General features: G+C 38.7%; 1 long non-coding RNA gene across 1 annotated transcript in view; it reads right to left on the minus strand.

Annotated features, from left to right (window-relative positions):
• Window positions 1-807: 807 nt before the first annotated feature.
• LOC146440259 (uncharacterized) overlaps window positions 808-24,077 on the minus strand; it is a 105,391-nt gene continuing 82,121 nt past the window's right edge. Inside the window, exons 4-5 of the long non-coding RNA XR_014851095.1 lie at window positions 12,759-12,843; window positions 808-8,037 (exon numbers count right to left, since the gene is read on the minus strand). This is a non-coding gene — a long non-coding RNA (uncharacterized LOC146440259). The remainder of the gene's footprint in view (window positions 8,038-12,758; window positions 12,844-24,077) is intronic.

A 24,077-nucleotide genomic window follows, 5' to 3' on the forward strand; every position in this document is an offset into this window, starting at 1 on the left:
ATGCCAGATCTTTCCAGTTTTCACTATAAAATACAAACAGGTTATTTTTATAATCTGAAGAATTCTGAGTTGGTTTTTTCTCTATTTTTTTAAACAAAGGAATACATGATGTCATGGACAAACAAATATTGTGTTAGTTTATTTCTAATAACAGACACATTTTTTAAAGTAAAGATAACAGGAAAAAAACAAGATAAAAGGAAAAAATATGAAGTTAGTGTTGAATGAATTAATAGCAGGCAGGTGGCTGGGTGGGTGTCATGGCAGATAAACACTGAGATGAAGCCAAGGTAATTATAATTATAATCTGGCTAGTAATGCTGTCAGCTGAGGGTGTATAAAAACCTCGGTAAGTTAATACAGGGATGATCAGATCAACCTCCTTCCTGCCTGATCCCACAAAACACAAGCTCATCTATTCGAACTCACATTTTACACATTTTTATTTTCTGAGTATTTCAGTTAGTATGTTTTAAGAGAGCTATTCTGTTGTAACCAGTGCTTAACCAACTTTCCACTCTCCTCATGAAATCCTGGAAAACATGAGTATGTAATCAGCTGAGTCTCTCCTGACCTCCATGTTTTGCTGGACAGAATTCACCACTTTGTATCATCCTCTTTCGCAGGCTTTCTCTCCCCACTGTGCTATTCACGGGGGTATAAAATGCTCAGGCAAACAGAAGTCAATGGCAGATGTGTCGGCAGCACTTCTTTCTGCAATTTTACTAAATGGATGTAGCCTATAAAAGCAGTCTTAATTAATGGAAACATTTTAAAGGCACTTATAATAAGCAGGGAAAACAACAGTTGCCAAAAGCAAACTTTATTAACAAAGAATGCTTAAAAATTATATTCCTGAAGGTGGCAAAAGATCTGTGGTGGGTTGACCCTGGCTGGGTGCCAGGTGCTCACCAAAGCTGCCCTCCTCAGCTGCACAGGAAAGAGAAAAGATAAAGAAAGGCTCATGGGTCAAGATAAGGGCAGGGAGAGATCACTCACCAGTGACTAGCATTGGCAAAACAGACTCCTCTTGGAGAAATTAGTTTAATTTATTACAAGTCAAACCACGGAGAAATAAAGTCATATCTTAAAACATCTTCCCCCCACCCCACCCTTTTTGCCAGGATCAGCTTCTCTCCTGATTTCTCTCCATCCTTTGTCCCAAACAACATAGAGGGTGGGGAATGGGGCTGTGGTCAGTTCATCACATGGTGTCCCTTCTGCTCCTTCCTTCTCAGCAGGAGGACTCCTCACCCTCTTCCACTGATCCAGTGTGAGGTCCACCCCACAGGAGAGAGTTCCCACAAACTTCTCCAGCATGAGTCTTTACCATGGGCTACAGTTCTTTATTAATTGCTCCAGCTTGGGTCCCTTCCATGGGGCTCAGTCCTACAAGAACAGGCTGCTCCAGACTGTACCCTGCAGGTCCCAAGTCCTACTAGCAACCCTGCTCCAGCATGGACTCCTCTCTCCACAGGGACACAGGTCCTGGCAGGAGTCTGCTCCAATGCGGGCTTCCCATGGGGTCACACCCTCCTTCAGGCATCCCCTTGTTCTCCATGGGCTGCAGGTGGATCTCTGCTTCATCACAAACCTCCATGGGCTGCAGGAGCACAGCCTGTCTCACTCAGCTCTGGCATCCAGAGCACCTCCTCCCCCTCCTTCTGCACTGACTTTGAGGTTTGTTGGGTTGTTCCTTTCACATATGCTCATTTCTTTCTCCAGCAGATGTTGTACCCCAGTTTAGTGGGGTTTTCTCCCACTCTTAACTATGTTATCCCCAAGGCTCCACCAAAGTTCAACTTTGGCCAGCAGTAGGTCTGTCTTGGAGACAGCTGTCATTGGCTCTGCTGGACATGGGGAAGCTTCTGGCAGCTTCTCACAGAGGCCATCCCTGTAACCTCCCCCTCTACCAAAACCTTGCCATGCAAACCCAGTACAAGCTTTGATGTTTGCAACACTTTAGAAAGGTATTTCTTTATTCAAATACCTTAAAAATCTTATGGGACTAACATTTGGGACATGGCACATTTTCTGCAGGATGAAAGTGAGACAGGACAGCTTTCCTGCTTTCCTGTATGACAGGCAGGAAATGCTTTTACTGTGTCTCAAGAGTCTTTTATTATTTAAAGACCTGAACCTGAAAGGTGCTGAGTGTTCTCAGCTCTTATTGACTTCAATGTCACCCAGTCCTCAATTATCTTCAATGGGATCTGAGGGAACATCACATCCCATAGCAGATGTTTGCCCCACAGAGCATCTCCTCCAGTGCACCCCAAATACAGAAACACCAAGGCTTCAATTCAGATCCAGCAGAGCTTAGATACATACTTAAGTCTGTCCTAACACTCTTCAGCAGGATTTAGCTACATGTCTAAAAATTAGTATGTGTTTATATCTCACCTTCTTGAAAGAGGATGACATACTTTATATTCTGTGAAAGACGTGACAATTTGACCTTTTGTTTAAATGATAAGTTGTATTAAAAAATGGAAAAAACACATCGTTAAATATATTCTCCATAGGTAAATAACCTGGATAAAAATCACAATTGATTTTTGCCAACACACACTTTGCATTGTTTTCTTGTGGCAGAGATGTTCATGGAGAAATTGAATAAACTCCATATTCTTGTTTCACCAAAGGAAATGTCTTTCCTTGGGAAAATGCCCCCTCACACACCATCTGACACTGGCTTTCCAATCAAATATAAAAAGTAAAAGCAGACTGTCCCCACCATCTGTGACAAAGTCCCTTTAATTCTTCAAACGCTTCTCTGTAAAATGTGGCTATTAGTAATAGCCACACATTTTGCTGCATTTGTATATTAGAGCTGTTTTCTTTCATTCCTGATTGAGACAGAATCATTGTATTATTAACCCAGAGAAGTTCTCTGTGCTTTTTAATTCCAGAATAATGAAACTCATTGGAACTTGGCGGCATTGAGTCTTGCTGACTAATCATTGGCATTGGCTAATGGCAATTTTTAATCAAATCTTATTATTAAATCAGAATATAAAAGATTTAGAAAATGCAAGGTTGCAGCTAGAGGTCATTAGTCATGAGCACAAGAAGTAATCAATACAATTATGGTTGCTCAAATTGTGTTGGATGGGCCAGGTGGCGCAGAGTGATAATGCGTTACCCTTTCACCCCGGGCGTCCTGCTTGGATCGCAGATAACAGCAAGTCTGCTGCCTCCCATCTAATCTCTGGTGGATGCTTGAACATGCAGAAACCATTAAAAGGAATTCAACAAAGTGGGCTAAATTCAATTCTTGGTCACGCTGGTGTAAATTTTCGGTGGAGTTATTCCACATTTTTTTCTTGTCCCATTGCAATTTTTTTAGCTGTCTCTTTTTTAAAACTAAGATATTGTGTTGGATAATAGAGATGAGCTGGAAATGCTCATTTTACAATGCCATCAACAGCCTAACCTACTGTTATTCACTGTAGTGCAAGTATGAAGTAATAAAAATAAAGTCATTGCAGATTTATATTGAAGCTAACGAGTGCAGAGTTGGTTGTTAAGCAGTTTCTTGCAGTTCCTTTCTGTTAGGAGAATGTGATACTCAGTTGCCTTATTTTCTTTGTCTTATAAATGTATTTAAAAAAGGATCCTCAGGAAGAAAAAAAAGGGGCTAGGAAAGGCTAAAAATTTTGAAATTCTAGGTAGGAGGTGGACCTAGAAGGAATCTGTGAAAAAGCTACACTTCATCCTAATAAATGAATTTACATGAACAGGTGAGATGGCACCATAAAAGTTTGCACTACCTGTAAATCTGGCCCTACTGGCAAGTGTTCAAGCAAAAATATTACCATCCATAAGCATTTACTTTCCAAAAGAGTTGCTTTTATTTATCTCCTTTTGACAAAATGATTGGCTCAAATCCAATCTTCAGCAATTTTTTAAAAGAGTTTCACACAAGTATCTACCTGGATAAGGGGTGCTGGTCTCCCACCCCTCTCATCAGAGAACACTGAAAAATGCTTGGTTACCAGCAGAGATCGATGTCTGAGGCATTCACACATCAAGAGTAGTACCTCCTCTGAGAATTGCAAAATTTCCCTAAATATTTATTTTGGAGTTCATTTTCTCTAACCAACATATCATCAGTTTCACTTTGTGTCACTGTATTTCTTGCATTCATCTATATATCTACACTCTAAAGCAAACAAAAGGAAATTCCAAAACTGTAAAAATCCTGCGTTCACATGAAGGTGAGATTTCTTTACAAAAGGCCAACATAAGTAGACTACACTGATTTTTTCGTACTTTTTTGCAAACAGTGAAAATATCTCCATTTTTATACATAAAGTTTCATCCTGTGAACTTTCATGTATGTATGAATAAGAAATAAAACTTCACACAAGCTAACTAGCTACCAACCATATAGACATAATTGCTTTTGGAAATATTGTACTTGAAGACATTTTCATGTCAGCTGTATGTGTTTGAGTATCATCATAACATGGTGTTTACACCAGATTAATACCATATGCTGTGTGGGAATTATGTCAGGTTATAAATGGAAATACAGTATAATATCTGAAATTCAGGAGTGTTTTAGAATCTGATTTCTGTTAAAGTGCTGCTATTCTAGAAGAACATAAGTTTGAATAACATTACTTTTGATTTACACCAGTATAGTGCAGATAGAGCCCCATTCCAGCTACCTTAAATTTTGTTAAACAAGTGTTTAAATTATCACCAATTAGAACTGTTTCTACACACTGTTAGTGGATTCATGACCTCATTAAGGCAGCCAGGAGTGCTGCCACAGAATCATGGTGAGACCTCAGATCTGATGAGAGTCATTTTTCTAGCTTTCCTTCTCCCAAAATTATGCTGCTCTCCCATGTCTCCTCTAGGCCTCTTGTGAGTCCTGTCAACACATTTTAGCTCAAAGCTGAAAGCACTTCTTTAATCTGCATTTTACTCACTGCCTAAGTAATTTAACAGTTGTCGAGCAGGTCAAGAATAGGAATAAAAGTACAGAAATACAAAAGTGGGGAAAGATGAGGGATGTTTAGAACACAGCAGAAGTGAGCCTAAACAGAAAGCAGCTAAAAACAGACGAGAAAGGCAAATTAAGGAGCAGAGCCAGAGAACCAAAGCCAGTAAAATCCAGGAGAGCTTTCCACTGATTTTAATCAGACCCCCTGGGAATGACAGAGAGGAGAATAATGAAGGACATTGAGAGAGATGGCATCATTACAGTAAAAGAGCTTAGCAAAAGGAGAGTGGATGCTGAAGGAAGGGAAGGTTTACCAGGGGAGCATCTTCCCACACTGCCCAAGAAGAGGCAGCAAGCTCCTTCCTGGGCTGAGCCGAGTGGCTTCAGGAGCCAAACTGCCACATTAACTCAGCACCGTGTGATTCTGCTCTCCATGGGGCTCATTATCTGCCACTCCAGCACAGTGCTCAGGCTCCCACATGGAGTGGCTTCCCACGAGCCAGGGCAGAGCAGGAGCAGAGCTGGGTCAGCCCCATGTCTCTGCAGACCTGACCCATCTTTGTTTCACATTCAGGCTGCTGAAAATTAGGCAAACACCTGACCTCTTGCACAGCTTCTTAAGTTCACACTCAACTTCTTCTGAGCAGGCCACATTACTCAGGTCAGCAGATTGGAAAAAAAGGAAAAATATCAGAAAATGCTCTGAGTTTAAGTAACATTGCATTATTAAATGTACATCATTATATGAGAAGCTTTCAGAAAATCACAGTATCACAGAAGATCACAGAAATAAAGGGTGTATTGATTCCTCAAAAACACAAAATTCAGATCCAAAGATGATTTTTAATTTAGAGTGGATATGCATGCCAGGATCACAGCATCTCATACAAGGACTAAAGTATCTTCTAGATACTCCATGGAATGTTTTCTGTGTGCTGCAGTAAATTCTCCCGTGTATTTTCCATTAAAATATATTCATATTATTCACTTACACATTACTGAACTCTTAGGGATGACAGATTGCCATTTTGATTAAAAATTTAAGCGTTTGCTGTTGATTTGACCCTGATTCATATACTGAGTAGGACGTGATATCTTTTGTGCTAATCTAGTTCCAAGCAGATAAATATATATATTTTTATACATATATATATAAACATATATATATATAAATCTGTTGGAGGATTGAATGTAGAAGGAGAGCATTAACTCTGTCTTTACACGGGACCTATTAATATGAAAATTATTGTAATATGATTAACGGCTCCTCTTAACACCAAAGAGAGTGAGTCTTGAGAGATTATTCTGCAAGATGATAACGTTTCCCTATCCAGTTTGTATCCCTAGGGAAAACTGAAAAAATATGGATTTTGACTTGAACAATAATGAAATGGTAAGTGATATAGCTTTGCTGTCTTATAATGACTGTATTAATTTCCAAGCTGTAGTGCTAAACCAGAATAGAGGTGCTCGAGGAGATATGCCTGTTATCTAGGCAACAGTTAATATGATGAAAATGCTATTTAGAAGCAGTTCCGTATTTTTATCATAAATATAACTTTAATTCCTTGAGAGTCTCCATAAAATCCTGGTAGAATGTAATAAATGCAACATAATCTAAAAGAGAAGACTGTCATTTATAACCATTCCCAATATTAGTTATGGATCTTTTAAAGTTTAAAAGCACTTTCTGTTAGAGAATCTGTCCTATATATTCCATCCTATATTACTTCCCCAGTTTAGAAAAATGACTCAACTGTGATAAAGAGATTCAATTTTTACCTTTTGCTTGCTTTTGAGTTAGCATGACAGACCTTATCTATTAATTTGCCAGGGAGAATTTCTCTTCAGTGATGCTCTTTTCCTCAAAGTGAAAGTCTTTTAAATTTTAATTTCAGTGTGGGAAGGAAGTACTCCACAAGCAAATGACAAAATGGAACTATACACAGACTGATGTTTTATCACCAGGCTGAAAGCGCAAAGCGTCTGTGAATGCAATTCTCTTACAATTGTTGGAATTTTATATTACTGATATTTATATATGATTGGCTGAATAAGCCTTTTTGTTCACTGGTGAGGCTGTGCTACACAGATTTCATGTCATGTTTACTGAAGCTGAACTTAATTTGATAAGACCATAAACCACAGCTATTTTTTCTATGGCAATAGCTTAACTTCAGCTTTTGGAAAACAATGTTTTTAAAGTTTCCTGGAAGTCAGTGCAGTAGTCTGAGAACTGTAGGACCAACCAATAAACACAGGATCATAACAAGTAATATACAGTTACACCATATGCAGTTCAGACCTCAGTCAGAGCCTCTCTTGCCTGGCTTCTCCCAGGCACTCACATTTTGTCTTTTCTTTCCTTCTATCACAGTGCAAACATGCTGGCACCCTCTACACACATCCTTGGGCAGAAGACACAATAATGAGGCAGGATGAGAAGGAGCAGTGGCCTCTACATGCTGCAGTACATCACCAAACTTTGTACGGTGCTGCTAAGGGCTGCTCTCCTTCACAAGCAATTGTTCCCAGTGTTTCGCCCCTGAGGATCCATAAGCTAACAGTCTGATGTTCACAAACAAGAATATTTAAGGTAGCATTGATAGCTGTTTGGTCTTGCCTGGCTGCATAAAACAGATAATCAGATATTTTTTCTCAGTTTTCTTGTGGAGTGCTGAATGAACTTTGAGTCTAGACATCGTGGGAAGATCAGTTCAGCAGCTGCATTTTCCTCATGAGACAGATGTCTGCAACAGGCTGAAGGATGTGATGTTGCTACAAACTTTGTAGGCAAATGTGATGTCACCAAGTACCTAGTGGTACGATGGAGTTACCTGAGAATCCTAAAGGATGAGGAACACTTAAATCCTTCTGGATAAGGGACAAAAATAAACCTTGCTTTCCAAGGAGGGATTGGCTCTTCTAGTCCTGCTTAAAGTAAAGAAAGCAAGTGGGGTTGATTTGTAAGCTTCAGACCATATCTTCTGATGTTTACCTGTGCAGAAATTACCGGGGTTTTTTTCCCATGTGACAGTGCCATCAAATGTGTTGTGGCATGTTGAAAAAGACTTCCATCTCTGAAGGAGAAAAACATTGAGGGGAAAAAAGTACGGAAAATGTATTACAATGTGTACACTGCTTAGGTTTTCTTCAGCAAATATAAAGCACTTCAAACTGTTCATCAGCCAAACCAGCAGTTGACTTATTGTCACTGAGAATGGGAATATTATGAGACAAGATTCCCTCTGCTTACTGTCCACATAAGCAGCTACTCTAATAAAAAGTTGTCTTTCTATACATTCTACATGCTGATGTGATAGTCACAGATTTCTATATCACTAAACACAAAAGCCTTCACTGCCTTCTCCTGAGATAGAACTGACAGAAATTTATTGGGAATCTGAAGGATATTCTCCCCACACTGGTATTTTCATTTAAACACTCTCATTTTAGGGGAGCAGGAAGGAAGTTTTTATGTTCAGCTTTGGTGTGCACAAAGTCTCAGTTACTGTGCAGATTGCAGGATGTTATGGCATTGTCTATGTCAATATTGTCTGAGTGCATTCTTAAACCCTGTAGCTCCGAGCAGGTAGAATTCTGTCTGTAGCTAAATGATAAGACTGTATCTGCTATAAATATAATAACATCATCCACACACTCATGCAGATGGCTACAAAAGAGTAATGAGACATCTTGTTTTGCCAAATATAGAACCTAATGAAAGAAATCACAGACTCTACTTTTTAGCTCTTGAGACTTTCAATCTTTGAAACTTTGAGTTCAAGTTCCTCTTGGCTCTGAGAATATTCAGGTTTTTATTACATTATTTTGTTCTTCCTTCCCCCACTAAAATCCCAGGGCATGATTTAATTACAAATAAGAATCTTGGCACATATTTGAATTGGAAGAGATTTTTTTTTTCTGCTAAATTTATGTCTTTTCTTCAGTGAAGGGACAAGTTTAAATTACAACAGGGAACACAGTCATCCCATAAAGGTTTGGAAAAACCCTCATTTTCTTCTAAAGCTTAAAATACTTTTCAAAAACTCACTCCCAGCAAGGCTCTTTCAACACGGCTATTAAAATATAAGTGACCATTTTCATTTAGGTTTATGCAAAAAGAATCCATTGTCATTTAAGTCTACTGCCAATTTCTCAGCTGGTATAAATCACCATTATTCCAGCTTAGTGGGGTAAAACTGCTGTACATCCAGTATAGGATCTGGCTCCTGCTTTCTATTAGCTCTGATGTAGGGTACCTGGATGAAATTCTCTAGCCTGTGTTTTACAAGTAGCTAGACTCCAAACTCTAATGATCTCTCTTCTGCCTTTGAAACCTATGAATCTAATGAAAATTATGTGTAGGTATCAAGGGGAAAATATACCTGTTTACTGCACAAAATTCTTGCGCCTCATTTCACAAGACATAGAAACCTGGCTATTTCTTAAGCCAGAATTTCTTTTTGCAGTATTGATAATTATATTACAAACAGTAATTAGCACATGAAATTAATAAATCTTTTGCTTCTTCATTTACACCAGTTTCCCATATTGTATTAGTAACCACACATTAGCTAATCAGCAGGTTGAGGGGGAAAGCTGCCAAAAGCAGATCTGATAATTGGCAGCAGTCAAACAATCATAGCAGGAAACTTTACACTTCCTGCGGACAAGGCTACTGATGGAGACAATGCTGAGATACAACATTAGGGGGAAAAAACTAGGATGTTTAGTTCTTTCATGTTTAATTATCTCTTGTAAAACTGGAATCACATATCACAGGGAGATACAGGCATTTTGCACAAAAGCTATAGAGATAACCACTATTGGTCAAGGAAAATTTGGTAATCTAGTGATCACATTCATAAGATTTGTTCTCTGCCAAATTTTGCAAGCCATTTAAAATGCTTTTCTATCTCTCTAAGTCCATATATGGTACAGTTATTACTGTAATAGGTGAGCACTTGACATGTTTCACTGCCCAACATTGCCCTGAGATAAATATCAAGAAATCCATCCTACAGCAAGGCAATTTAAACACACATCAGCTGAGTTTTAGGCCCACCCAACACTTTAGACACTTCAGATAGTATTTAATTCAATATTCTAAATTTTCACTCATCTACTACTTAGCCTTTGCACCATCTGAAGTTCTTCAAGTGTTAAGACCAAAGTTTCCTTAGTCATCTCAGTGATTCTCCTTCCAGACATAGAAACACTTCAATTTTACAGTATAAAGAACTCAGGAATCCAAAATAGCTTTGACTCCAAGCATTATCCACAGCTTGGCATCCTTAATTTATCTTCTTCCTGAAGGCATTCTTGCTAATGTTTTACATCAAATATCCTCAGGATTAAATACAGTAATAGTATCTCAGAAAAGCAGAGCTGAAGAACTCCCACTTCTGCTCATACATAAGTGACTTGGTCCCTCTGGGCCACCATATCTGTAAGTCTCTTTCACAAGGAGGAACATTTTCAACAGGAAAAACATCAGATTTCCTTACTTCCAAATGGCCTATATTGGGACAGGCAGGACAATTCCAAGATTTGCACTACAGGCTTTGATAGAAAGAATTGTTCTATACTCACTCTACAAAGCAAAGGGTTAAGGGAAGGCACAAGATTATGAATCCTAAGAATTAGTTTCCTGTCTCTTCATACACATGGGGTCTACATTCCCACAAGGCTGGTATTTAGGAAACACTCTTGGCACTAGCAGCTTTCACCATTCTTCCCTACTACTTAGGGCTAACCAGTGCCTTCCTTGAACTGTAGCCTCCCTTATGCTAAATTAGGGACCAAATCCCAACGAGTTTTTGAATGTGCAGGAAGCCACTCTCTTTAGGCATCTTTTATCTTCCTAAAGAATACATGTACTTTCATGAAATAAATCGGGAGTAGGAAGGATGAAAACAAATCCTGAACTTAAATTTATAGCAAAACACAGAATGAAAGAATTTCAAATGTCACAGGTAGAAGAGTACTAGGTCATGTATCTGGTCTGCCTTAACCCATCTGCCCTATTCACTGGTTCTACTGTCTTTTACACTGGTTTTGGGCTGTGTTTCTAGTCCATGCATATACAGGGCCCCAAATACAGGGTTCTGATCTGCATCACAGTTTTAAGGCAGGGAAAAAATAAACACAAATCAATACCAAATAATGACAGAGAACTAATGGCTGAAGAACAGTCAGTGCACTGCACTAATTTCCAAGCACCTTGACATGATAAAGCTTCAAATAAATATGAGGAGTTCACTGGGAGGTACAAAAAGAGACATACAGAGTAGGAGGCAGAAGAGCAAATTCCAGTCTAATCTTTGAAACCAGATTGTCTTTGCTGACAATGAGGGTATATACACTCCTTGGAAGGTGTATGTTTTGGGAAGAGATTTGCAATACTTCTGCTATGTAGGAATATGATCACCATCTGCTCAAGTCTGTTGAATTTTGCCTCTAAGATTTCCTTTAAAGATCTAAGATGGAGTTCTTTGGCCAGCAAATTCTGGGACTGCACATCACACCCTCATCTGGGGTATCTCAATTATATGGAAAATGAGTCCTCAAATTTGCACTGCTTCCTCCTACTAAGTGCTGAATCCTTTAAGCTCTCAAGCATAACAGGACTTCAAATGATATTGTTATTACTACCAAGTATAAAAATCAGAAGGAAAATGCAGAGTAAAATGCCATCCTTGAGGTAATCCCTAATCTCACAAAAAATCTCAGCAAGCTTTGCTTTTACTTTCAGTGCAAGCAGATCAGGACCCTCTGGTAAGCCATGTGTTTTGTGGATTAAATGTTCACATCTCCAAGGTCACATAGCAAAAGGGAATGATAGTTTTCCCCTACAAATTTCAGATTTACCATTTAATTAATTGACTTTGGCAGTTGGCACACAACCTTTTTAAAAAAACATTCTGAAATGTCAGCCTTGAACGGGGAAAAAAATAATTTGATGAATTTAATCTAAGTGCCAACCAAAGCACAAATGTTCCCTGTGGACCCGTTACAACACTGGAGTTCACAACTGATTGCTTGGGAATGAGCAAACTAATGCAGCAAAATATTTACTAGCTAAGTAGATGTAGTTTAATATATACACTCTACTTGCCAGATATTTATACCTGTATCCTGTAAAATGCTGAAATGTTCAGATTTGTTAAATTAGTTAATTTGACTAAGGCAAATAAATAGAAATACAGGTTGCTGTTTTCCCAAACAAGAAGTTTCACTGACTAAGGGTATTCATTTATTATTTCTTTTTTTGCTGTTTTGTTGTTTTACAAATGCAAGGAACCACAAAAAAAGTTGTTCTCCTGCTTACTCTACATACTTTTCATGTAAATTATATATAGTTTACTGGATAGTCTTCAGAAATGAACTTCAGGTACCATCTGTATGTTTTTCTGGCACTATTTATTTGCAATTAACCAGGGCCTTATGTTTTATCCTCTGCAACTTAGAATCTTAAATCCTGGAGGAGGTAAGTTTAGCAGAAGGGAATATTGAATTCAGCATCAGGCTTTCTAATGAGCAAAACCTATTCCATTACTCCATATTTAAACCATTGTGACTGAGAAAGCCTGATCTTCCTAGGTAAAAAAATTCTCCTGGCAAAAAAAAAAAAAGAAAAAAAAAAGTACTTTTGATAGTACCTGCAAGTGCAGATTAAACTATTTGTAACGATTCATTAAACTTGATGGCTCAGATACTACACCGGTGAAAACAAGCTCCACTGACTTCACCAGAACACAAGGGCTTAACTGATAACAGAGAGACTGCAGTAATTTACCCCAAGTGACTCAAGGTGTCCAGTCGCATAATAACCCTTTCATCCTGCAGAGCTTCTCCTGAGGTCAGTGTTTAAAAAGCAGAACCTGTAAGAGAACAAATATTCATGAGGCACCAGAAACTTTATTGATGCTGGAGACCGTTTCTTCTTCTCTTATTTCAACCCACCACACTCATCCCACTCCACCCACAGAAACCACACATCTTGAAACTTGCAGATGCACTCATCTATCTGCAGAGACACACAGCTTTGGGAGAACGCTCAAGCAAAATGCAGCAGGCTCAGAAAAATCCCTCTATTCATAAAATCACCCAAATTGTCAGTGTGCAGCTTCCCATATGAGAAGTAGTAGTCAGAGATACAGCAGTGAGGCAGAGCTATGAGCCATACTGACATTTTCCAGAAAGAAATAGGCAGAAAAACACAGACAACTGCTCACCTATTAGTTAAATCACTTTTCCCAGTCTGAATATGAAGCTAAACTGAGCAGGCTGCAAATGGTTTGTCACAACATGGCATACCCCAACTCTTCATAGCACTGCTTTCACTAATGGTATTTCAGTGTCCTAAATGCTGTGTTAGGTGCTTTAGCACCCTTCCCAGAAACACCCACCTGTGATGGTAAGGTTGGTGGAAATGACTTGTGATGCTGAAAATATAAACTTTTCATCCCAGACATTGGTCACATTCTCCTAAGCTGAGTGAAATTCTCTGAAACCTTATAGTATGCAAGTACATCTGTGTGTGAGCATGTATAAAAGCAAGTGAGGGAGTGGGTGGGGAAAATATGTGTGGTACAGAACAAATAAAGCAGAAAACCCCAACCTTATCTCTTGCCATGCACAAGGAAAGTCTATTTGTGTCAGTGCAAGTAATTCTGAAGCAAACAAACAAGACAAGAAGGAGTAAATGACCGTGTTTCCCTCCAGTTTTTTTTATATCATCCCTGAACATTGGTATCAACACATTAAGGAGGGGGAACCAGAGAATTGTACAAGGAGGAGAACATGAATAAACATCAACAAAAAACAGGGAGCTAAGAAGTGATGAGGATTACTGAAATTGGACTGCCTGGTTGAATTAAATCAGGACAGGGGGAAAAAACATTGTAGCCAAACCACAGAATATTGGCCTCCCCATTTCATAATTTTACCATTTCTTGGTACAAATTTACTGGAATTGGGTAAGAAACACAGACGGTCTGAATTCCCCTGTCTGTTATCAGGTTCATTCGCACCAAAGGGCACGATGAGGAAGCTGTGACTGGGAAGCAGTGGCCCTGCTCTGAGTATCTCCCCACTGTGGCTACAGCAACTGCCATCAGCTACCACACACATTCACATGTGGGCTTTGCATATCATACAGATTACAAAACAGAACAACAGAAAGTACCCATCAACATGAGAACAGTTTTGCTGCATGAGAACAAGAGCCCTTATAGCCTTTTATCTCGTTTCCAGCAATAGAGCTAAGGAAGAGCATGAGAACAGGGCAAATATATACTCATAGTTTCTTGGTTGACTCACTCCTCCCTTCATGATGTGTTGTCAGGATCTCTCTGATAAGAAGATATTTTAATAGTTCTCAGTGGATTTTTATTTCACTAACATGTTTAACAGCTTTCTATGCATGTCTAAACTTCTTTTGCATTCATGCAGTAATGAGTTGCACAGCTCAACTACACACCTGGTATTTGTTTCAAACCTGCCATCCAGTGGTTTACATGTGGTGCTTTCTAGGCCCAGTGTTACAAGAAGAGTTCAATAAAAATTCTGTATTCACCTCTCCCCTTCATGTTCTCAGGCATTCCCATCACCAAAGACCCACAGCCTATTTTATCTCCACCTGAAGAAGCTGTTCCACACACTTGAATACCTCTCCTACCTTCGTCATTCTTGAGTTCTGGGCTGATGTTTTTGGAGAACTCAGATATTTGTTCTGAGTTATAAGAGTCAGTTCAAAAGCCACTACTGTGTACATAAGGTTAACACCACTTTACATTTCTAATTACTGAATTGTACCTGACATTTTGTCACAGTCAGTCAGTATCATCATATTCCTCTGCAATTCTTTCCAGCATATATATTTTTATAATAGCTTTATATTGTTTGAAAACTATGTTATTTCAATATTTCTTTTGCCAGATCTTCCACTGACTGGCTCTAGTTTATATCTTTGAGGGACTTCACTGATGATTTCCTACTGGAAAAGCTGACTGTTTGTTCTTATGTTTTTAACTAGTCCTTACAGAGAAGCAGAGAGGAAAGAGAATGGGATGAAATGAATATTGAAAATCAGTCTGTTATGATGAAGTGCTGCCAGTTTTGTTATTGATCTTCTTGTTGTACCTGTGCCACAAGGTTCACAACAATAAAAAAGTTCTTCCCAAAACACTCCTCACCACAGAACTAAGGATCTTTCATCAAGCAGCTAGGTTATGAAGTTTAAAAATATATATTTTAGGTGAGAACCCATCATTATACTTCTCATTAATAAGTCTGGAAAGGTTTTTGTACTGGAATAATGTCAGTTTTCCACAAAAACATCTACTTCTTCTGAAAATATGACATTCTGAATAAAATTCCCTCAAACCCAAAGTGCTTAAACTTTCAGATGGTGCTATGGTGCTGACTAATAGCAGTTGTATATGATTTGCCTTATTCCCTTCTCTGTGAACAGGGCACTCTGGCTAGGTATTAAGATATTATTTCTCAGTGTGCACCATGGCCACAAATTTCAATGATGGAGCTTCAATATTCAGGCCCTACCTTCGCCTTCAAAAACAGCAGCAAAACATATGTTTTGCAGAAACTCAAAACTCAATCATCTCCCACTATTTTCAGTTCTTGTGTTTTTTAATTATTTATTGTTATTATCATTATTATTATTAACTTTTTTTCAGATGAGTAATTTTGGAGTTCAGAAGAAATCTAATATCTGGGCTTGAAACACACATGAGCAGTTTAACAAGTAATTTAGGTGTACATTTTTAGAGATTCTAAATGTCCTATTTCCCTTCCACAGGAAGTTCCAGGGAGTGGTTATTATCCAGCTCTTTTCAGTTGCAGAATATTGGTAATTATTGATTTTTGCAAATGATCAGATTACTTTGGAGGCATTATATGATCAGTAAGCTGCATTGGCAAGCCATAAAATGATACAATAACGTAGATTACATTTAAATAAGCATTTATAAATGCAGAGGATGTGTGTACCTTACCAGGTTGTTTTGCATTTTACAATATCATATTCTGGTTTTCTTTTCACTATAACCTGATTCATTTACAACAAGGCTAATGATCTGCTTCTGTTCTGTATATCATTGCCTGCGAAGGTCCTTGGTTCCTTCACCTGTCAGGATCATATTGTGCAAAAAGGCTGATTCTTCTTCTCTTCATGTCTAAGTCTTTGAGATGAGCCTAGGTGGCAGGTAGCTGACCAGAAACTATCTGGAATGAAGCAAGTTAAAAACATTAAAGAAACAGACCCATGATTCCTGCCTTCTCCGTAACTTGCTTTTAATTTTATAGTGAAACACAGACTTTGTGTTTGTGGGTTGTTTGGCTTTTTCAAGAAACTTCTCTTTCTTTATATTACTGACTTTCCAAGATCGTCTTCTTTTGAGTGTGATATTTTCTCCTTCTGACATTTGCATGTCTTGTGCCAGAAACACAAAAAAAAGAGGAAACTTGGTCTGTTTGGGGGGAAAGGTTTTTCCTTTTGTAATTCAAAACACATATAGCAGCTCAGTAGAATTTGTATTTTCTTAGGTTTCTTGGATTAGTCTCCATCAGAAGTGGTCAAAATGAAAAGGCCTGGTATGAGGTTAATCATCTGGTCATCCATCTCTGAAATACAGCAATACATATTTGTGATAGGCTGTGAGGTGGCAGTATGGTGATCCTCCCATTTTCCCCTTTGTCCATTACTCAGTAGTTCTTTAATTTATCATTAAGGTGCAATTAAAATTTATCATTTATGCATTAAGGTGACAATCCCTAGGAGCAAGGAAGTCCAGAAGCTATCCCTGATTGTGTCCAAAACTCAGAGAAAAATGTATCCAGACAAGAGGTCAGGTTTTGAACATATGGTTTCCTTCCACACATTTCTACCTTAACCATCTCTTTTACATTTGCCTTGCCAGTCACTTTCCCAAATTTATGGAAAATGTAATAAGTACATATAACATGTCACTGGAAAGCTTCTGGATGAGATGGGTAGCTACCATTTCCTCCTTCAAGTCTGTCATGCATGAGATTTATTCATGAATAAGACTTAATTTGTTGGAGTTTGCATTGCTATCACAGCAGCTACAGGGTGATTTTGCCAGACATGCAGAGTCAAGGCGAGAAAAACTATGGGGAACATGTTGGGTCCAAGAAATGCCTTGTGAAAGGTTATTCGTCTATTGAAGACAGATATTCTTTCCTTCTGCGCATAAAAATGGGCAGAATGGACTCTAAATAATCTGGTGTTTCTTTCAGAAAATTTATTTATGCTGTCCTGTTACTGGTTTCTTAAGTGGTCCCTTTCATAAAGCATTCTTTTAACAGCAAGGACTGGGCTTGGCAGAGCAAACACTTAGTCCCTGCTGCTCTATGGACTTTACTGCCAAATCATAATGCTATTGATCTGTAAAATAAAGGCAAACTTTGCAAATAAATGGTACCACTTCCTCCTCACAGTTATTTTTAATGAAACATACTTTTCATGCAGTGATTTAATTTCAGTAGGACTAGCTCAGTAAGCAAGGCCAAGCCCTTGTAAGAACTATAGACGCTAATGTTGCTGATCTTGACAAATTAGGTAGTGTCATAGCATTAGTCCTTGCATTAGTTTAGGAGGCCAATAAAATCATTGCAAGAGATGGAGGTTTAGGACAAGATATTAAAAGCAGTGTGCCTATAGTTACATAGCTAATACAGTGTTTGGAGACTGGAACACGTAATTTGGAAATGGGACGGTACCAGCCTCTATTCCTTTCTCTGCCTGCAATGTTTTGTGTGGTCTTGAGGACCATCTGCCTTTATAATACTGTCTTACCTATTCCACAGAGGTGCTGTGAGCATTAGCTAATGACTCATAAGTGCTTTGAACACATAAAGCCCTATGCCTCACAAATATATATATTATGAAATATAATTATGCAGTTATTGGAAAAGTCCCTGATTGTCTCTTGGAAACAACTGTCACACAGCACTTACTATACATAGGGAGTGACACATAATGATGAAGTGGTTAAAATGATACTCTTGCTTCTAGACAGAGCATTTGCATTTTTGGAGAAATTTCTTGTTTCTTTTTAGGGATTGGCATAAGAAGCTTTCAGAAATGCTAAAAATACCTTTTTATATTAACTAGCTTTCCTTTTCTTTGGGCTAAGAACACACAGAGGTACAAAAACAGCTTTGATAGCTTCTGAATAATGACATTAAGGTTAGAAAACTGCGAATGGTAGTATGTTATATGAGCCTCTTTTATGTAGTAGTAGGGAACATTCATTACCAAAGAATTAATAAACTCTGAAATTATGACTGTGTAAGTTCCTCTTGGGCACAACATATACCCATAGCGTTTCACCCAGGGATTTCTGCATAGACCCTATAATTTCTGGTCAAAGTAGGACACCTTTTACAAAAGCTATGTTTTGAAATCTTAAAATTACTAACAATCCAACAGTACCTTAAAAAAAAAAAGCTGCTACAATCTCAGAAGTACTACATCTTGCATGAACTTGTCCAGATTAAGCATTCAATCACAGGACCTTGCTATGGCTTTTGTCTGCTAAATTAGAGATTCCCCTTATATTGGGAAACTGTTTCTCAGCTTGGGACTTTGAGACCCTGATCAAGCCACCTCTTAACCTTCTCTCAGATAATCTAAGTACCCTGATCTTCTTTAATCTCTTGATGTCAGGCAGGATTTTCAGACTTTCAATTGTTCTTGCTCTTCTTTTCTGCACCCTTTTGGGTTTGCCTTAATCCTTCAGAAGTAAGGATATTCAGCAAAAGGATTACAGGATTCTGGGATAGAAATCCATGAGAAACACCCATAACTCTGGAGCACCAACACTAGGGCTAGTATTAAAATCAGTGGCCATCAGCTTTTTGCATGGCCCCAGATAAGTCAGGCTGGGAGGCTACTCTTAGGATGGAAATTGAAGAATTCTCTTGATCCAGTGACTGGAAGTGGGAAAAGGCAAAGATTTTCAGAGCCAGAGCCACTAGAACTTAGTCTTCAGCAGGACAATTTATATTTTTGGGTTTTTTTCCAATCTGAATTACAACCAAACAATTTTCTTTTAAAGCTCAGAAATGTCTAGAAAATTGATTCAGCTTTCCTCACACAATTTTATTAAAGATACTAGCGTTTTTTATTCTTTATTAACTGCATCCCATGACATCATTAACATGATCTGTGATTGGGAAAATATCTCTTTAAATTTTACAGGTTGTTTTGCTAAATCAAGTGGGAAACAATGTTTCTATTACAATCAAAGATTAGCAGACCAGACTCCAGTGACAGGGCAATTAATTGCTGAGAACACCTATATACATTAATATTTATATAACATGGTTTTGAAGCATTCTGAGGATTTGAAATCCACCAGTTAACCCAAACCACCTCGGTGATTAGAACACCATCACACCTAATTTACAGGTGTGTGATATAGCCAAAATGTACAGTCGCACCAAATTGAAATTACTGCTATGTACACAGAAAAAGAAAACAGAAACAAGTTTTGTTCGGAGAGGTTTGTGTACAGAAGATCAAGGGTCCCCATCCTCGTAGTTCTGACTTTCTGATAGAAAAAATTTAAAAATAGCCATTAATAGGTTAAAAATAGAATGAATAACTGAAATGATTAATACTGTTATTATTCTCATTTTCTCATGTGTAATCTGTAAACTGTTGTCTAGGCTAATTCATCACTGCCTTAATGCTTGTTTACTTGTTACTGGAATGTGCATATAAATTGCTCCTAAAAGAGAATAATGCATTAGTGTAAATCAGGTCACATGATGCTTGACAACAGTGAGTGGGGGTTTGGGTTTCTATTCTTTCTCTCTTCTTCCTACTCCTCTTGTCAGAGCCCACCTGTGCATGTTCAATCACCCCCAAAGGGATTTGGCAGGAACTCTGTCTAAAGCTAACGCCATGCCCTCCACTGGGAGTGAAGACTCAGGTGAGATGCTGAAAAGACCCATCAGGTACCAGTCTTTCTGCCTACATCCTCTCCTTAACAACCTATCCCGCTCCATCCCTGTGAACCAGTGCAGAAAACCCAGCCCTCCATCCCAAGTCACGTACAGCAATGTGTGTTCTGCCAGTCTAAATTAGTTCTCTCCAAGTCCAGACAGTTCTGTAAGCAGCAGAGCAATCAGCCAGTGCTCACAGCCATTTCTCTACAGGAAGAAATGTAAACAAGAAGAAGAACAATGCAGGTGTATAGGTTTCCTGCAAAAAAGTAGCAAGTCTTATTATGCCCATTGCACCAGTGTGCATCCTGGGCAGTATGGAATGTCTGGGGCAAAAAACACTGGCTTCAAAATACAGCAGTGTCCTGTGTGTCTTAAATACTCATTATTAACACTGTGCTCTTAAACACGGCTCTAGAATAGTTCAAGGTCCCACCCCAGGGAAAGATGGCTTAGGGTCTTGGCCAAGGTCAGCTTGCACTCAGAGGAAAGCTTAAGAGGCTCCTTTGCGTGGTGGGAGAATAACCCAACTTTAAAAAGTAACTCTTAAATTTCAGACAGAAGCTCTAACACTCATTCTGCTTCTTATATGTCAGAGACCAGGAAAAAGGACAGGAAAAGAAAACTTTTGTTCCCTTTGTTTTTAATGTATTTCTGTTTATCACTTCGTTGTATCATTTTGTGAAGCAGCTTCAAAGCTTTGTAGGCAGGCTGAATATTAACCATCCACTGCGATCCTCTCAGTCACTCCTGGCACAGGTTAATCCCTGTATCATAGGCTGCCACCAGTTTGCTAAGCAGCTTAAAAGGACATGTTATAACTTTGACAATGACCTGCTAATGGTTTTACATTTCTCAGAAGTATTATGAGCTATCTTTGTCATTTTTATCTTCTAATGAGATCAATAAATTTAGGAAGCAGACATAGATGGTGCAAACTGCAATGCCACAGCCAAGGACGTGGCATGTATAACTGCCAAACTATAAATAATAATGCAGGAACTATAATCAAACCTTGACTTTTACAGAGGAAAATCGAGTTGCAAGTGCCTCAGCATTAAAAAAACTCTCCACATTTTTTAGGAAAAGTGTAACCCTTGATTTCTTCTTTCGTATCACACCATATCAATTCTTTAATTAAAAGCTTCACACTGGGTAGTATGTTTCACTCACTGATTTTTTTTCAGCAGGAAATAGCAATTCTTGATGTTTGAACCCTTTCTCTTCATCTTTGGTGACTCTACATGAAATAAGCCTGTCAGATTAAAATTTTTGCACAGCTGCATAGCAGATCTTACTGTTTCTTAAACATGTATTATTAACTGCCCTCTCCCTTCCAAACAAATGTGAAAAGTTCTAGGCTTTAAAAAGGCAGAGATTGCACGTTGCTTTCAGTACACTGGGCCAAAGCTTTGGGGTGATATCACGTCCCACATGTACCTGTTTATGCCACCCCTTGGGGCTGGAATCTGGGCCATCTCTAAGCAGCAAGAATGCCAGAGAGGCTCATTTGCACTGTCCAAAGGGTCCCCAGAACTAACAAACCATTCTCAAGGTGTTTGCAAGAGGGGTACTTGCACACAACTCCTGAATAGCCTGGGAGTAAGGTAACTTTATCTTCCTCTGAGTTTTACACCTGTGGTTATCCTCTCCAGTGCATATCTGGCCCAAACAAACATGAAAATAAACAAATATTCAGCGACCCTAAGACCCACATTTGATTTCACTGTGTCTGCAGTTTCTGTTGAATTAATCAGAAGTTTAAAGCCAAGCAGCCGTATGACTAGATATTTCTCCAGCTCAATAACTATTTGCACAGGAAAGTACAAACTGCGTGGCAAAAAATAAGAGGTTTCTGGAAACATAAGCCTCCAGGTACAGGAGTCCCAGGCAGAGAAACACCAAAGTACAAGATAGCTAAAAATGTTAATGGTCCTCATTTCTGCAGCATGCAAGCACTTGTCATGCAGTGGTTGCATTAAAGACAGAAAAAGGAATGTACTATTTTACGATACATCATGTGGCTACAGCTTCATATATGAAGAAAATAGTTTGCATTTTGCATAGTGCAATAGTACTAATAGTACAATGCAATTTTGAATAGTTGCATAGTGCGTTTGCTTAGCCCACTACAGTTTTTAATCTTACCAAACTCAATGTGAAAAATATGATGTGGAAACCATTAAACATCCTACCTGTGTACTGTGTTCAGAAGATTAATTCTATCTAATAGGGTTTGGATCTGCATGCTAGTCAGATATAAAAATTCTTTGACAATTAAATTTGATTATTGATTTTTGCCTTGTACAATAGTGATATCTTTAAAGAGAATATCCTTGACAATATTTAGGAGATATTCCAACAGAGCAGAGGTATTCTTCCCCATTCTTTAGCACAGAGCAAACTGTGCTGCCTGATTACAGCCTTACTCTGGAACACTACTTAAGCTGAAATAGTGTTAAACGTGGAGAGATTCATACCAGCTGAATATGTGTCTATAAACAAAGAGAGGGCTAACTACTAAACCAAGTACCACAGGAATGCATGGCTTGAACTGAAAAAGGTTTTCCTATTGCAGAAAAGAATGGTTTGGATTTTCTTTTTTAGCAAATGATCACAGACAATGAAAATTAAGGCAATGAGCACCTTTGGAACGCCAGCAGTTCCTGACTCAGCATTGTTGTGATGTCAGGAATGAGCCCCAGGAAGGCTTTCAGTGGCACTGCAGCCATGCTGCTCTAAATGCTTACTGCTCACACTGGTGCACATGAGCCCAAGTTACATGTGAGCAGAAAATCAATTACAGAAACTAGAGACTAGGGAAGGTAAAAAACCAAGTCTCCAGTTATCAAATACCTTTCTAACAACTGTATACTCACAAACCAAGAACATATTTTTTCTGTCTGCTTTAAAAAATATTCCTTCTGATTTGGATGACAAAACTGGATAATGTTTTCTATTAGGTGTTCATGGTGCCTAAGGAGGACGAGTGCCCAAATTACTGGTTTGTGCCCCAAAACAAGCACAGAGTTCAACACACACCTTGTTCCTTAAGCATATGTGAGCAGGACTAATGCAAAGATACATGCGCAATATTTAGTGTAGGATTTATTTCTACAGCAGCACCTGCATTCTGTTCTTCACCTGTTCCAAAATGAGGTTAATAAGGGCTCCAAAATGGAAATTCCGGTCCCAAGTCTGTACCCTCCCTCACCAGATGCAGCAGCAAAATCTGTTTGACGTCAATAGAAAGAAAATAAACTGCACTGTTTGTTGGGAAGTTCATGTTGCTGTATTCCAGATACTGTGAAAACCCACCTGGGCCTTTTATGGAGGGTTTCTTTCCTTTTTTATTTACCAGCACAAAACAGCTCTTTCAGACCCTCCATTCACAGTGGAATAGATGAAAACCATGCAGTGTGTCTCCAGTATGACCAGAGCACAAACCACATCACCTATTTCTGATTGTTTATGGAGTAGGTGTTTGTGCCTGATGCAGCAGGCTAGACTCCAGTCATTAGAGAGGAACAGAGCTTCACTAATCTGAAATCAGATGTCAGCCTCAGGGTGACACCAGCAATGTCCCAGCAGTGCTCATTTCTCTCCAAGGACTGCTAAGTACGTCTAGAAAATGAGCTTAGATTTTGAGCAGTCACTGTGCACTCATCCACGCTCTACTGTGTCCTCCACCAATTTATCTCCCATTTTCATGGACATTGTTGCTCAGAGCCCTGTTTTTCTTGCATCCTTACTATTTTTAGCCACAGTTTTATAATCTTTGACATTATCTATACATCCAGCTTCCATTTGCCCTGGAACTACCCACTTTTTGAGACATCCCTCTACAAAGGTAATTGGTAGTGGTTTGGGGTGTTTTTTAAGGGTACACATGGACTCCACGATGGTATGGTGAAGATGTTTATCGTGCAGTGATAATTCCTTATATACTACAACACAAACAGGAAATGACTCTACAAAGTGCTCCAATTAACTATTGTGTTTCATAACATTATGGCAACAGGTAAACAATACCTATTAAGGTAACAAACGATGTTCCTCACTTCTGACAGGTCCAGCAGCTCACAGGCCCACAATAGACTCTTTCCACGTCCCCCTTAAC

Source organism: Lichenostomus cassidix, chromosome 3, assembly GCF_008360975.1.
Source record: "Lichenostomus cassidix isolate B80296 chromosome 3, HeHo_3.0, whole genome shotgun sequence".
In the NCBI taxonomy this organism is placed as follows: domain Eukaryota; kingdom Metazoa; phylum Chordata; class Aves; order Passeriformes; family Meliphagidae; genus Lichenostomus; species Lichenostomus cassidix.